Genomic DNA, 13,452 nt, shown 5'->3' with positions numbered 1-13,452 from the left:
AATCCCAAGGAGCAAACTGAAGGAGAGATTAATTAACAGCCATTTAAAATTTTTTCAGAAGAGGGGCACAGTTGTGCATGTCTGTAATCCCAGCTACCTGGGAAGATCCCTTGAGCCCAGGAGTTCAAGACCAGCCTGGGCAATAAATGGAGCAAGACTCCCGCCTCAAAACAAACAAACAAATAACAAAAAGAAAACCCACAAAAATTTATTAGCTGTTTTAACTATACGCAACATACTCTCTTTAGTTTTATTATTCTCAGATCTGCTAGTTAGTTCTCATAATTAGTTGGTTTTTTTTTAATCATAGGTAATTAGACTGGAGTTGGCCAAAATCCGTGAGCTCATTTGGAAAACAGGACTGCAGCTTACACAGTTTCTTTTCAACACAGAGTCTTCTTCAACATCTTTATCTTCATTTTGAATGCCAACTTCTTTATCACCTGTGTCTTCTTACTATGATGTGCGTGCACAGATTTTCACTTCACTTTATTTAGCCTGTGGCGCTTGGTCTCCTTGGATGTTCTGACAGTTCTTGCCACTGCAATCTTGCTGAGTAAAGCAAGGTTTTCCCCAAACTCATAATAATTTTTATTCACTTTCTCTGTTCACAGACAGCTCTTACTGTCTCAGTAATTTTTTCCAATGCCCCCAGGCCAAAAGAAATGCCGAGCAATTTCTTTTATTAAGTACTCAGGTTCAAACAACTTAATAAGGATTTATGTCCAACAACTTCGTAGCCACTTCAAAAAATATTGTACATGTAATTGAAAGAAAAGTTACATTTTCATGTCATTCCTTTTTTTTTTTTTTTTTTTTTTTAAGGGCAGCCTCCCAAGCCAGAGTAGGCTCAGAGAGACTCCCTAATTTCATTCTTGCCACAGTTAACTAGTTAACTTACTGGTGGGATGTGTGTATCCTGGACAGTGTACAATTTCTTAAGCTTGGAAACAGATTGGACATCTCAACCCTAATTTCATATTCCCTGTTGATTCATGGGTACTTTTTATCATGCTGAAAGAGATGACATCATTGATAGAAATGTAATCTCTTGCTGAAATAATGAACTACTGGGTAGTTTGCATAGTGTTCCACAGGTGCCAAGCATTCCTATGTTACTCTCAAAATGTAAAATATTCTTCAGTGCCCTGTGGATTCACTGCAGCCACCCAGGGCTCTTCACTGCAGTTTTGGAACCATGGCACTAAGTCCCAGAAACTTTCAGTCTCCTTTGTAAAACAGCAACAATAAATACTGGTTGATGTTGAAGATCTTTTCACTAACAGGAAAACCTGGGGAAAAACCTGGGGAGAAACCTGGAAAGCATCAAGCTGAGGCTTTCACAAAGTTTATAAAGTAGGTGATCACATTGTTTATTTATCTTCCAGTCATTCCAAAACACTTTTAACTATTTTTGTTGTTAAAAATAGTTTTGAGACAGAAAGTCTCGCTCCGTCACCCAGGCTGGAGTGCAGTGGTGCAATCTCAGCTCACTGCAACCTCCACCTCCCAGGTTCGATTGATTCTCCTGCCTCAGCCTCCCAAGTAGCTGGGATTACAGGTGCGCACCACCATGCCTGGCTAATTTTTGTATTTTTAGTAGAGACGGGGTTTTACCATGTTAGCCAGGCTGGTCTTGAACTCCTAACCTCAAGTGATCCACCCGCCTCGGCCTCCCAAAGTGCTGGGATTACAAGCATGAGCCACTGCGCCCGACCTTACTTTTAACTGTTTAACAGTGAAAAGGCTACTACCACGGAGAGTTCCGGGACAACATATATAAACAAGCACTGTCCTGGACACCCAGCTTATCCACGACATCTCTCACAACACTTACTTTCTAAAATCAACTTTTACTAAACAAATGATCACTATGACAATGTAGTGTCTATTATCTCACAATTTGCCAAGGGATCTCATCACATTAAATCACAAAACAATGTTTCTTGGTTGCACTCTTCCTTCTCCTCTTTCTCTTACCCTTTTCCTCCATTTTCCATTAGATCCTGCTTGGACCTTTGCTACCCATCCCCAGCCCAGACTAAATCCCATTGAAACTTATCTGCCACTTTCCTAGTCACCCAGGATTTGATTTCCTGGGTGACAATGCATGAAGTGGCTGGTTTGCAGTTGTGACTAGAAGACAAGAAAGCTAGACATTAACACCATGTCCCAGTCCGTACATGTGTTATCCCATCACTCTCTAACATATATTTTGAGACTTCCTAGATTTGATTTTAACCCAAAGACACAACTTTTATAAAATTTAAGAAGCTGAGCTATCTCATGATTCAATCCAGTAAGGAGTAGCCAGCCGGTAGCCCAAGAGTCGTTGAAAATAATTTGTCTTGCCTGCAGTGTTTTGAGGAGAATGGGAAAGGTAGCTACATTCAGAACACACAAGAAAGCCTGCTAAAGGCCTCTTTTCCCATCTCTTTTTAGATGTACGATCCTCACACGGCGGCTGCCCAAAATTTCTCCCTCTTCCACTCCAAGCTCCCCAAACCCTTCTCTGAACTCGATCCAGCCCCAAGTTCTCTTTGGTCTCTCTCTCATCCTTAGCTGCTGACTTCTGTTAAATCGGAAGCTCTTCGGTTTTTTTGAATTTAAAAGGCAGCTATGCTAACCACTATACCATCAACGCCTCGGCTCTTTTTTGGATTTGGCACAATAAAGGAACCCAGAAAGAAACTCTCTTTCTTATAACGGAGGAGGCTTGGCGGAGAAAATAGAGATTGCAAACATTTCTAATTTTGTATTTTTTCTCTTTCGCATTTGAAGCCATCCATCCATCCATCCATCCATCCATCCATCCATCCATCCATCCATCCATCCATCTATCCTATCTATCCATCCATCCAAATTGGCTGTGAAGCTTCCACTTAAATGCAAAGCTCTAAAGAGCAGGGTAAGATCCCTGCCTTGAGAGATAATAATTTAATTGGAGACAAAAATTAAAAATGGAAAAAGTAAGGTGTTTGGGAAGTAAAGAATGTCTGCCCCTGGCACGTAGTGGGTTCTTCAGAAGCGTTTGTTGACTCGCGTGGGAACTAGCATTGACTGAATAATCATCGTTAGTGAGCTCACTAAGCATTTATTTGCCAGTCAGGCTCCATGCAAACAGGTGATGATGAAGGTGGACATTTCCCGGGCTGCAAACTCCTCTCCAGAGGCCAGACTAACGCTTCCTGCCCCGTACATCCAATTGTATTGGGCCTACACGGCTCCTCACCTGGGGCCTGGAACTTTTCCGGGAGCAAGGAGACAAATGTGCACAGTCATAGGCGGGGGCGGATCGACGGGAAGGGGCTACCAGGCCTGGGCAAGAGCTCGCCGAGGCGACTCCACTGCTCCAGATCTCGCGGGGACCAGCCCCAGGAGAACTGAACCAGCATCCCGAGGAGCAGCCATGGGGACCCGGCTCCAGCTCCTGGGCTGTGCCGGCCGGCTGCGCGCGCCGAGAGCGATCTAAGAAGTAAGGCGTGTGTGCAGTGCGCCTAGTGGCAGCGGGGAAGGAGTGAGGAGGAAGAATTCCGACGACACCATTTAACAGGACAAGGAAGAAATGCTGTAAATGATTACCAGGAAAAGACAAGCATGACAATTGGACGCAAAGCGCTCAGTGATAGTTTACTCCGGAGACAACCAGAAGCGTGCCGAAATAGCTCAGTTGGGAGAGCGTTAGACTGAAGATCTAAAGGTCCCTGGTTCGATCCCGGGTTTCGGCAGCTACTTTTAAATCCTGACCTCAAGAACTCAAATTTTGTAAGACTCTCCGTCCACGATACCCTGGCCCATTCCTTCAAGTCCAAGCAAAAACTGAGACTTGAAGAGTGAACGAGGAATGAAACAGTCGTTCCCGGCCACCCCCAGGAGCAGGAATCCTGCGCACAACCGCTTCCGGGCCGTTTCCTGGCGGCGCGCGGAGAAGCTTCCGCGCCTGCGCGCCGCGGGGCCTGGGGCCGGGAGCCGGAGCCACCCTGGGCGCCCAGAGACGCGAACGACCCAGGCTTCCGTGGCGAGACTGGCCAGGCGCCCCCTCGGTGGCTGGTGTGACAACCGAGGCTCCAATGGGAGGAGGTCTGGTCTGTCCACGGGGCCAGCAGAACACCTTCATCCCAAGTTCATCGCATTCCTTCTAAGTATCCGAATTTGAAGAAAAAGCAAAACTGCTGCGTGCCCAGATGGCCCCCACCTGGCGTTGCCGGTGAACGGAACCCAGTGCTGGTTATTTCTGGTTAGAGGCGCATGGAGGCCCGCCCTGGGATGGTGCCACCAGGTTACTTGCCCAGCGGTGAAGGATGGCAGCTTTACAGCTCCCCGACGCATCAGACTAAAGAACGTTAGCCAGGGTCTGCACCGGTGGTTCTCAAAGTGCTGTCCCCAGGTAGGCAGCATCAGCACCGCCTGAGAACTACTTAGAAATGCACATTCTCGGCCCTGGATAGACAGCTCTGGCGGTGGGGCCCGGCAGCGGGTGTTTAAACAAGCCACGACTCTAGACGTTCCTTTCTATTTCTAAAAGAGCCCTTGCTTTCCCAAGACTGTTGCTGTGAACCAGCTTTTTCCTTTTGCTGTCTTTTTCACACTTGAAATAGAACTTTGACACGTGCTCGAAATTACTATTTCTGAGATTTTTTGTTCTCACGTGTGGGTGGGCGTGGGTATGCAGGGGCATCAACTTCCCGGCTACCTGTGGGAGCCCACCTCAAGGCCAAACTGGTGTCGTACAGTCAAGAAAATGGAGGCCCAGAAGCCTGATGTTATCTTGTATGACTGGTGGGAACTGAGCCAAGACCCAAGGGGAGAAGTTGCAGGGATGTAGATCTAAATTTTAAAAATAAGAAATATATATTTGTGTCGTTGGAAAATAGAATAGTCAGTTTAGTGAGGTGGCGGGTTGCTGGACAGCAGATGAAGGACAATTGTGAGATGTATGCATTAGGGTCTTGCTTATTTTCTGGTTCTGCTGTTTTGAGGGGGAAGGGAAACTCATATTTATGAAGTACTGTGTGTTCTCCCTTATTCAGTCATTCTCTAATTGGACGTTAATTCCTAACCTCCCACTAGGAGCCAGCATTATTTGCTCTTCATAACAACCTTATGAAGTACATATTATTATCCCCATTTGACACATAACAGCCTTTCCAGGGTTGCAAGAATTAAACATAAGCTATGTCTGTTAGGCAGCTAACATTGCTACCTCCTAAATGTTATCGTAAGTGAAAAGTTGTTGAGATATATAATTAAGAAAGGTGTGAATAAACATACAGGCACTTGTATGAGGGAAATAAAAGTTTTTATCTGGCTCACCAGAAAAGGCTCTATGGAGCAGTGGGTCCTCACCCAGAGAAGAGATATATATATGTATATATACATAAAATATATAGTATATATGTACATATTGTATATATAGTATATATAGTGTATATTATATATACTATATATATTTTATATATAGAGAGTAGTAGTTGTTTTGTTTTATTTATTTATTTATTTATTTATTTATTTATTTTGAGACGGAGTCTCACTCTGACGCCGAGGCTGGAGTGCAGTGGTGTTCCGGGTTCAAGGGAGTCTCCTGCCTCATCCTCCCGAGTTGCTGGAATTACAGGCACCCACCACCACACCCAGCTAATTTCTGTATTTTTAGTAGAGATGGGTTTTCGCTATGTTGGTCAGGCTGGTCTTGAACTTCTGACCTCAAGTAATCCACCTGCCTTGGCCTCCCAAAGTGCTGGAATTACAGGCATGAGCCAGAGTGCCCGGTCAAGAGTAGGGAAAGATTTAACAGGAGTGCCACCAGCTATCACATTTCTAAAGAGTAGGGAAAGGATACAGGTTCTGGGGTGACAGTGACTTTCATTTCAGACAACCTGAGGTCTGAGCACTCTGCCCAAGATAGTGTTAGTGATGGTGAATCTGTGCGGGTCTGCAGCAACCTCAATTCTTGCCTCCTCAGAAGAAAGAATTCGACTGAGGGGCATAAGGCCGAGTGAGAGATGAACGCAAGTTTTACAGCGGGAGTGAAAGTTTTTAAAAAGTTTAGAGCAGGGTCACGCATGGTGGCTCATGCCTGTAATCCCAGCACTTTGGGAGGCCGAGGCAGGCGGATCACTTGAGGTCAGGAGTTTGAGACCAGCCTGGCCAACATGGTGAAAACCCCATCTCTACTAAAAACACAAAAACGAGCTGGGCGTGGTGGTGCAAGCCTATAATACCAGCTACTTGGGAGGCTGAGGCAGGAGAATCCATTGAACCCGGGAGGCGGAAGTTGCAGTGAGCTGAGATTATGCCACTGCACTCCAGCCTGGGCGACAGAGTCAGACTCCGTCTCTTTAAAAAAAAAAAAAAAAAAAAGTTTAGGAGCAGGAATGAAAGGAAGTAAAGTACACTGGGAAGAGGGCTAAGTGGGCCACTTGAGAGATCAACAGCCCTGTTTGACCTTTGACGTAGGGTTTTATATATTGGCATTTCCGGGGTCTTGCATCTCTTCTTCCCTAATTCTTCCCTTGGGGTGGGCTGTCGCATGCACAGTGGCCTGCTAGTGCATGGGAGGGGGGCATGCAGAGTGTGTTTACTGGCATTGTACCCATGCTCACTTGAGGCATTCTTCCTTTACCAGCTGAATGTTCCTAGAAGGTCATGTACCAGTTAAAAGCCGCCATTTTGCCTCTTAGTGCGCATGCTTCAGCCTACTCGCCCAGCTCCTGAGATCTTACCAGGAAACTGCTGATGACCAGTTTCAGGTTTTTTCTGTTTGGAGCCTGCCTTTCCCTAGTGCTGGCTGCGACCAATTACCATTTTAGAGAAACAGTGTAACAACCACCTGCCCACCACTTGTTGGTCTCCTGACATTCCTTGGTGGGGAGAGGGGCTCTCCTGCCCTGCTGGTGCCTGACTAGCTCCCTGCTGAAACAGTAAGACCAGCTACTGGCTATTGGTTTGGGTGGGGGAAGGATGGAGGCGCACACCTGGTTAGTGCCAAAGATAAACCAGACACTAGGTAACGTGGTAAGGACAGATGGTAATCATAATGTACTATTGCAATAGGGAAGAGGGTCCAGCGTGAACTGAACTCAACTTTGATTTGTACAGAGGTGACTGGGCATTTTGAAGGGACAATGAGGGATAAGGGAGAGAAACCAGTGGGACTTCAGCAGAGTCAGGAAGGTGAAAACTGACAAAGGATTGACGCATGTAAATGCTGATTAGGCAGCTGTGTCTGCTAGCTGGCAATGATCAAAGTTTGGATTCTGTCCTTCCAGAGACTGGGAGACACTGCCTCTATCCTTCCTGATGATTACATTGTAAAGGAATGGTTTTTAGGTCCTTGATTGCCTTTGTAGGAGATACACAGCCATCTCAAAGGGACAGAGGAAGGAGTCACAATTGTAAGTCGTTTTTAGTAAGTGCTCTAAGAAAGTGCCAGGAGCCTTTCATCAGATGGTGCATAGAATTTTTTTGGCAGTCTTGGGCTTTCTCAAGCAGGCACTCTGAGGGGGTTGAGGCCTGGTCTCGAAGGGGGCTCAGAGAACCCTGGCTAGCATTTGTCAAGGAGAGAATCCCTGTCATTAGAAGCATGAGGAGGGGAGGGTGAAGTGGGGGAGTTAGGCAGGCCTCTATTTTTTGGTTGAGGCGGCTTTTCAGGACTTGTGGCAGGGAGGAGTGATCGGGAAGCAGGTGGGCAGCATTAAAAAAATACACACACCAGTTATATATATGAAATAAAGGAAGACCACCACATGAGAAAGCAAAGGCTGTTTATTCAGAGCTTGCTATAGCAAGGAAGTCAGCCACCATCACTGGCATTTGGGAGAGACTCAAAGGCAGTCAGGGGAGTGGAAGAGCTTTACAGCAGACACAAGGGATGGCTTCAGGTGTACCCCAATTGGAGGGTGTTGGTCTGGGAAGCTGGAGTTGGCTGAGAATCGGCAGCCATGTGATTATTTAAGGAGCCTTTTGTGGTTGGTCCTAAGTTGGAAGTGAGGACAAAAATGAGGAAAGCTGTCAGTTATTGATCAATTGCTGGCCGTTTGGGATTAATTATTACAAAAGTTATTGTTTAGCTTCCCAGATTGTTGTTTCCCAGACTTCTTGAAAGTCTGGCTTTAGCAGAGGGGCTTGCTGGACTATTTATTGTAGATAAGGGGTTGGTTTCCTGGGCAGGTTATGGTCACAGTTCTGTTTTTATGTATGGTCTGACCATGGCCCATTTGCATATTCAGTTTTATAATATATATTTTACCTGAAGAGCAAAAGTCTAAAAATGTAATCTGATCATTTTTATCATCTTCTGAAGTGTGATGTGCTCTAATAGATGGCAAACACTGTCACTTCCCAGGAGTGAAGGCTGAGAAAGATTGAACATCAGGTGTCTCCTGGGAACCCAACTGATGCCACGATCACACTTTATAACTTAGGAGGCTATAAAGGGTGAAAGGTGGGAGAATAGGGTCACCTCTTACTTTAGAAAAGAAATGCTTTCAGTGGGAAAGAACACCATCATCATGAAACATTTACAAGCATTAATGCTCAGCCCAGCTATTTTGTCAGCAGAAAGGTTGTGAATGTCTCCTCTTGCTTCAGGCAATTTATCGGGGTGGGAGCAGAAAGGCGTCTTTTCTCAAATTTCCTTGGAAAGCTTTTTAGAAAGAAACCTGGGACATATGCCTTGTCTGGGGAGTTTCTAAGATGTCACACAAACGTATTGCTGAGCAAATGTTTATTTCTTAATTGTTTTAGATACTATATTCATTTTAGGTCGGAACTGTGATATAGTGAAGCTGCTATAATTTTTATACATAATTAAACCAGATGAGTATTTAATAATTCATTAAGGCCTTTTGTGTAATCAATGTGTACATACATTAATGCTCATTTCATTAGTCTTGGATCATACTTATCCTCTTTTAAATGGATGGTGGTTTATAGTTTACTTTTGTTATACTATTTGTCATATCTCAGATTTATTTGATGTTGAGTTATTGGCCAGAAATAAAACTTCTGTGTGGATTTGTTACAGATTCCAGGAATATACAGTTCCTGTACAATCATCCTTCATATGTAGTGTCACAATGGATTACATTGTTTAGCTTCCTTTTCTAATGGATTATCTTGGAGGATCGTCTGCAGTCCCTGCTTAGGCGAGGGCCCGCAGACAGCCCTGCAAATGAAGCTGGACAGTCTGAGCAAGGGAAAAACTCTTCATCTCAGACACCAAATGTACACTTTAGCTCTGTAAATTCTAGTGTTCCTATAATGAGTTGTCTTAAAGCAGGGAGCACAAATATTTTGCTATTCACTACCTAAATATTTCCTATAGTGCATCTTGAGCAAACTCGCTTTCCCCACATAGTTCACTGACTCCCTAGTCCAAATAATCAAAAAATAATGAATAATGACAGTCACCATTTATGGAGTGTTCTCTATGTGCTGGGCATTCTGATCAGCACTTTTCATACACAATCCCATTAAACTTGTCAATAATCCTTTGAGATAGGAGGCATAATTGAATACAAATAAATAGAAAAAAATGCATGCTACTAGGAATGCTGTTGTGAAAAATCAGCATAATTTTGAGATGTACTAAAATGAAACATGAGCTCTAAGTATAAAGTACTTCTTTCATACATTGCATTAATGAGATCCATATAGCGCCCTTTTTTTTTTTTTTTTTTTTTGAGATAGAGTCTTGCTCTGTCGCCCAGGCCACAGTGCAGTGGTGTGATCTCGGCTCACTGCAACCTCCGCCTCCCGGGTTAAACCGATTCTCCTGCCTCAGTCTCCTGAGTAGCCGAGATCACAGGTACCCACCACCACGCCTGGCTAATTTTTGTATTTTTAGTAGTGATGGGGTTTCACCATGTTGGTCAGGCTGGTCTCAAACTCCTGACCTCAGGTGATCCACCTGCCTTGGCCTCCCAAAGTGCTGGGATTACAGGCGTGAGCCACCGCACCTGGCCATTTTGTTCAGTTTTGATTAACTCAACTTAAAAGGAAAGGGTTAAGAAAGAATAACAACATGATTAGGAGAGAGATTCATTTTAAAAAACAACAATAAATGGATATGAACTAGATTTGCCAAGAAAAAAGAAGCTAAGGGTAATTTGATTATATTATTATTTTTTGAAATTTTTTTATTATACTTTAAGTTCTAGGGTACATGTGCACAATGTGCAGGTTTGTTACATATGTATGCATGTGCCATGTTGGTGTGCTGCACCCATTAACTCGTCATTTACATTAGGTATATCTCCCAATGCTATCCCTGACCCCCCCCACTCCACTCCCCACAATAGGACCCAGTGTGTAATGTTCCCCTCCCTGTGTCCAAGTGATCTCATTGTTCAATTCCCACCTATGAGAACATGCGGTATTTGGTTTTCTGTTCTTGTGGTAGTTTGCTGAGAATGATGGTTACTATTTTCAAATTACTATTTTTTCAGTAGTATATAATTTCTAGGAAGATACCACAAGAAGGAATGCCCTTAGATAAAGGCAGGAGAGAGTTCTGTTAGAGAAAGACAGGAACCATTCGGTCAGGGTGATTAGATCGTTTGACCTAGTTGTGTTACAGGAAAGTATCCATCCAAGATTGGGTGAGCTAGACAACTGCTGTCCAATAGCCATATCTGTGTTCAAACAGAACTGCTAGCCAACTTTTGGCATGTTTGAAAAATCTTCTGAGTTGTTGTTTCTTTGTGCTTGCTGCTGCTGATGGTTCGAGAAGGAATGGGGTGGATTGGCATGAGGTGTGTACAGGGGTAGAGACAACAAGGGTGGTGGCCTCACTGGATGAATTCTGTTACCTCCTTATCTCTTAACACTAAGTATGACTAGAAGCAAAACCAGCATCTGTCCCTGTGGCTGTGATGAGTTAGTGTGCACATCATAATCATGTGCCCCAGTCAAACAAAAACAGAAAGCACTTGGCATCCTGAGATAAACCGAAAGAAACCCCCCAACAGGATCACCCTGTCTGGTTAGAGGCCCCATAATAAATGAAGCCATGAGACTTTCCTGAAAGTTATTTATTCTATGTCAAAGAATTTTTTCCGTGACCAGTTCAAAGCTAATGGATGAAAACGTCCTCTGTAAATAAGCTACTGTGACAAAATTGCTGTTTTCCCACCATGAACAGAGAAATTGTGAACTTGGCAACATTGGTACTCTTGTGTGTGAACGTGGGTGTGTTTTGGTTTTTTGGGTTTATTTCAGGGTTTCCTGTTTATTTTTGTTTGGTGTTTAAGCTAGACTTTTGAAAGCCTGGACACCCATGTTTAACTTTCATGCAAGTAAATAACTTTTTGTTTTCCTAAATGCTTTTCACAGAGCTGGTTCCAGAACAAAACATTTGCTTAAAGATAGACTCAGTGTTAGAAAAGTGAAAATCAGAGACCTTCGATTGAGCCTCAGGCAAATGGAAAGGTGGGGAATTGAACCCATGAAGCAGGAGGCAGTATGTGATGATAATTAAGAAAAGAAAATTGCCATTCCATCCTCAGTGGCCTTGTGTGAAGGGAATAGGCATTTAAAGATGGAACAGGCCAGGTGCGGTGGCCCTGTAATCCCTTACACCTGTAATCCCAGCACTTTGCGAGGCCAAGGCAGGCGGATCACTTGAGGTCAGGACTTTGAGACCAGCTTGGCCAACATGGTGAAACCCTGACTCAACTAAAAAAAATACAAAAGTTAGCTGGGTGTGGTGGCGCACACATGTAGTCCCAGCTACTTGGGAGGCTGAAGCAGGAGAATTGCTTGAATCCGGGAGGTGGAGGCTACAATGAGCCGATATTGCACCACTGCACTCCAGCCTGGGCAACACAGTGAGACTCTGTCTCAAAAAAAGAGATGGAATGCCCAAGAATTCTTGGTCGGTGTGGAGACATGCTAATGTTTGAAGTGCTTGTATAGTAACACAGACATTTAAATGATGTGTCCTGGTAAAGGGGAAGCATACATGCTGCCAGTCTGTTTCATGTCAGTTTCATGATTACCTGGAGGGAAATTTGATAGGCAAGTAGACTCCATAAAATTACCTAGGAAACGGGTATTGAGGTACTATATACATTTCCCTGTATGAAGGCAAATGATGGGACTGATGTTTTCCTAAAATCCATGGTCCTGCTTCTGGAGTCCCTTCCATGACCCCTGTGCGTAGCCAGTGCAGAGCCCCTTCCCTCCACGTTTGTGTGGTTCTCTTTGAATTAAAAACATTTTTTTATGGATACATAATAGTCATACATATTTATCGGATACATGTGATGTTTTGATACAAACGTACAAAGTGTAATGATCAAATCAGGGTAGTTGGGATATCCATCACCTCAAACATGTATCATTTCTTTGTGTTGGGAACATTCCAAATCCACTCCTCTAATTGCTTTAAAATATATTAGGTTGGTGCAGAAGTAATCGCGGTTTTAAAATTGCAAAAACCACAATTACTTTTGCACCAACCTATACAATAAATTATTAACTATAGTCACCTTATAATGCTACCAAACACTCGATCTTTTTTTTTTTCTTTTTTTTTGAGACAGAGTTTCGCTCCTGTCACCCAGGCTAGAGTGCAATGGCATGATCTTGGCTCACTGCAACCTCTGCCTCTCGGGTTCAAGTGATTCTCCTGCCTCAGTCTCCCGAGTAGCTGGGATTACAGGTGCCCACTGCCACGTCCAGCTAATTTTTGTATTTTTAGTAGAGGTGTGGTTTCAGCATGTTGGTCAGCTGGTCTTGAACTCCTGACCTCAGGTGATCCACCTGCCGTGGCCTCCCAAAGTGCTGGAATTATAGGCGTGAGCCACTGCATCCAGCCTGAACACTAGATCTTATTCCTACTATCTAACTGTATTTTTGTGCCCATTAGACAACACCTCTTTATCTCCACCTCCCTGCTACTCTTCTGAGCCTTGGGAAACCATCAATCTACTCTCTATCTCCATGGAATCAATTTTTTAGCTCCCACATACGAGTACAAACATAGGTTCTTTGTCTTTCTGTGCCTGTGATATTTCACTTAACATAATGTCCTGCAGTTCCACCCACGTTGTTGCAAATGACAGGATCTCATCCTTTTTATGGCTGAATAGTGTGTAAGTACCACATTTGCTTTATCTATTCATCTGTTGATGGACTCTTACATTGAGTCTATATTTTAGCTATTGTGAATAATGCTGCAATAAGCATGGGAGTGCAGACATCTATTAGATATACTGATTTCCATTCTTTTGGATATTTATCTAGCAGTGGGATTGCAGGACCATATGATCTTCCATTTTTTTTGTTTTGTTTTTTGAGGACCCTTCATAGTGTCCTCCACAATCGTTGTACTAATTTACATTCCCACCAACAGTGTACGAGGGTTCTCCTTTCTCCACATCCTCACCAGCATCTGTCTTTTTGATAAAAGACATTTTAACTGGGGTAAGATCATATCTCATTGGGTTT

General features: G+C 43.8%; 1 non-coding gene across 1 annotated transcript; it reads left to right on the top strand.

Moving 5' to 3' along the window:
* The first annotated feature begins 3,655 nt into the window (after window positions 1-3,655).
* TRNAF-GAA (transfer RNA phenylalanine (anticodon GAA)) lies at window positions 3,656-3,728 on the top strand. The gene has a single exon. It is a non-coding gene; the product is annotated as a tRNA-Phe (tRNA).
* Window positions 3,729-13,452: the final 9,724 nt, after the last annotated feature.

This window comes from Macaca mulatta, chromosome 17 (assembly GCF_049350105.2).
Source record: "Macaca mulatta isolate MMU2019108-1 chromosome 17, T2T-MMU8v2.0, whole genome shotgun sequence".
In the NCBI taxonomy this organism is placed as follows: domain Eukaryota; kingdom Metazoa; phylum Chordata; class Mammalia; order Primates; family Cercopithecidae; genus Macaca; species Macaca mulatta.
This window is presented reverse-complemented; position numbering and strand designations above follow the sequence as displayed.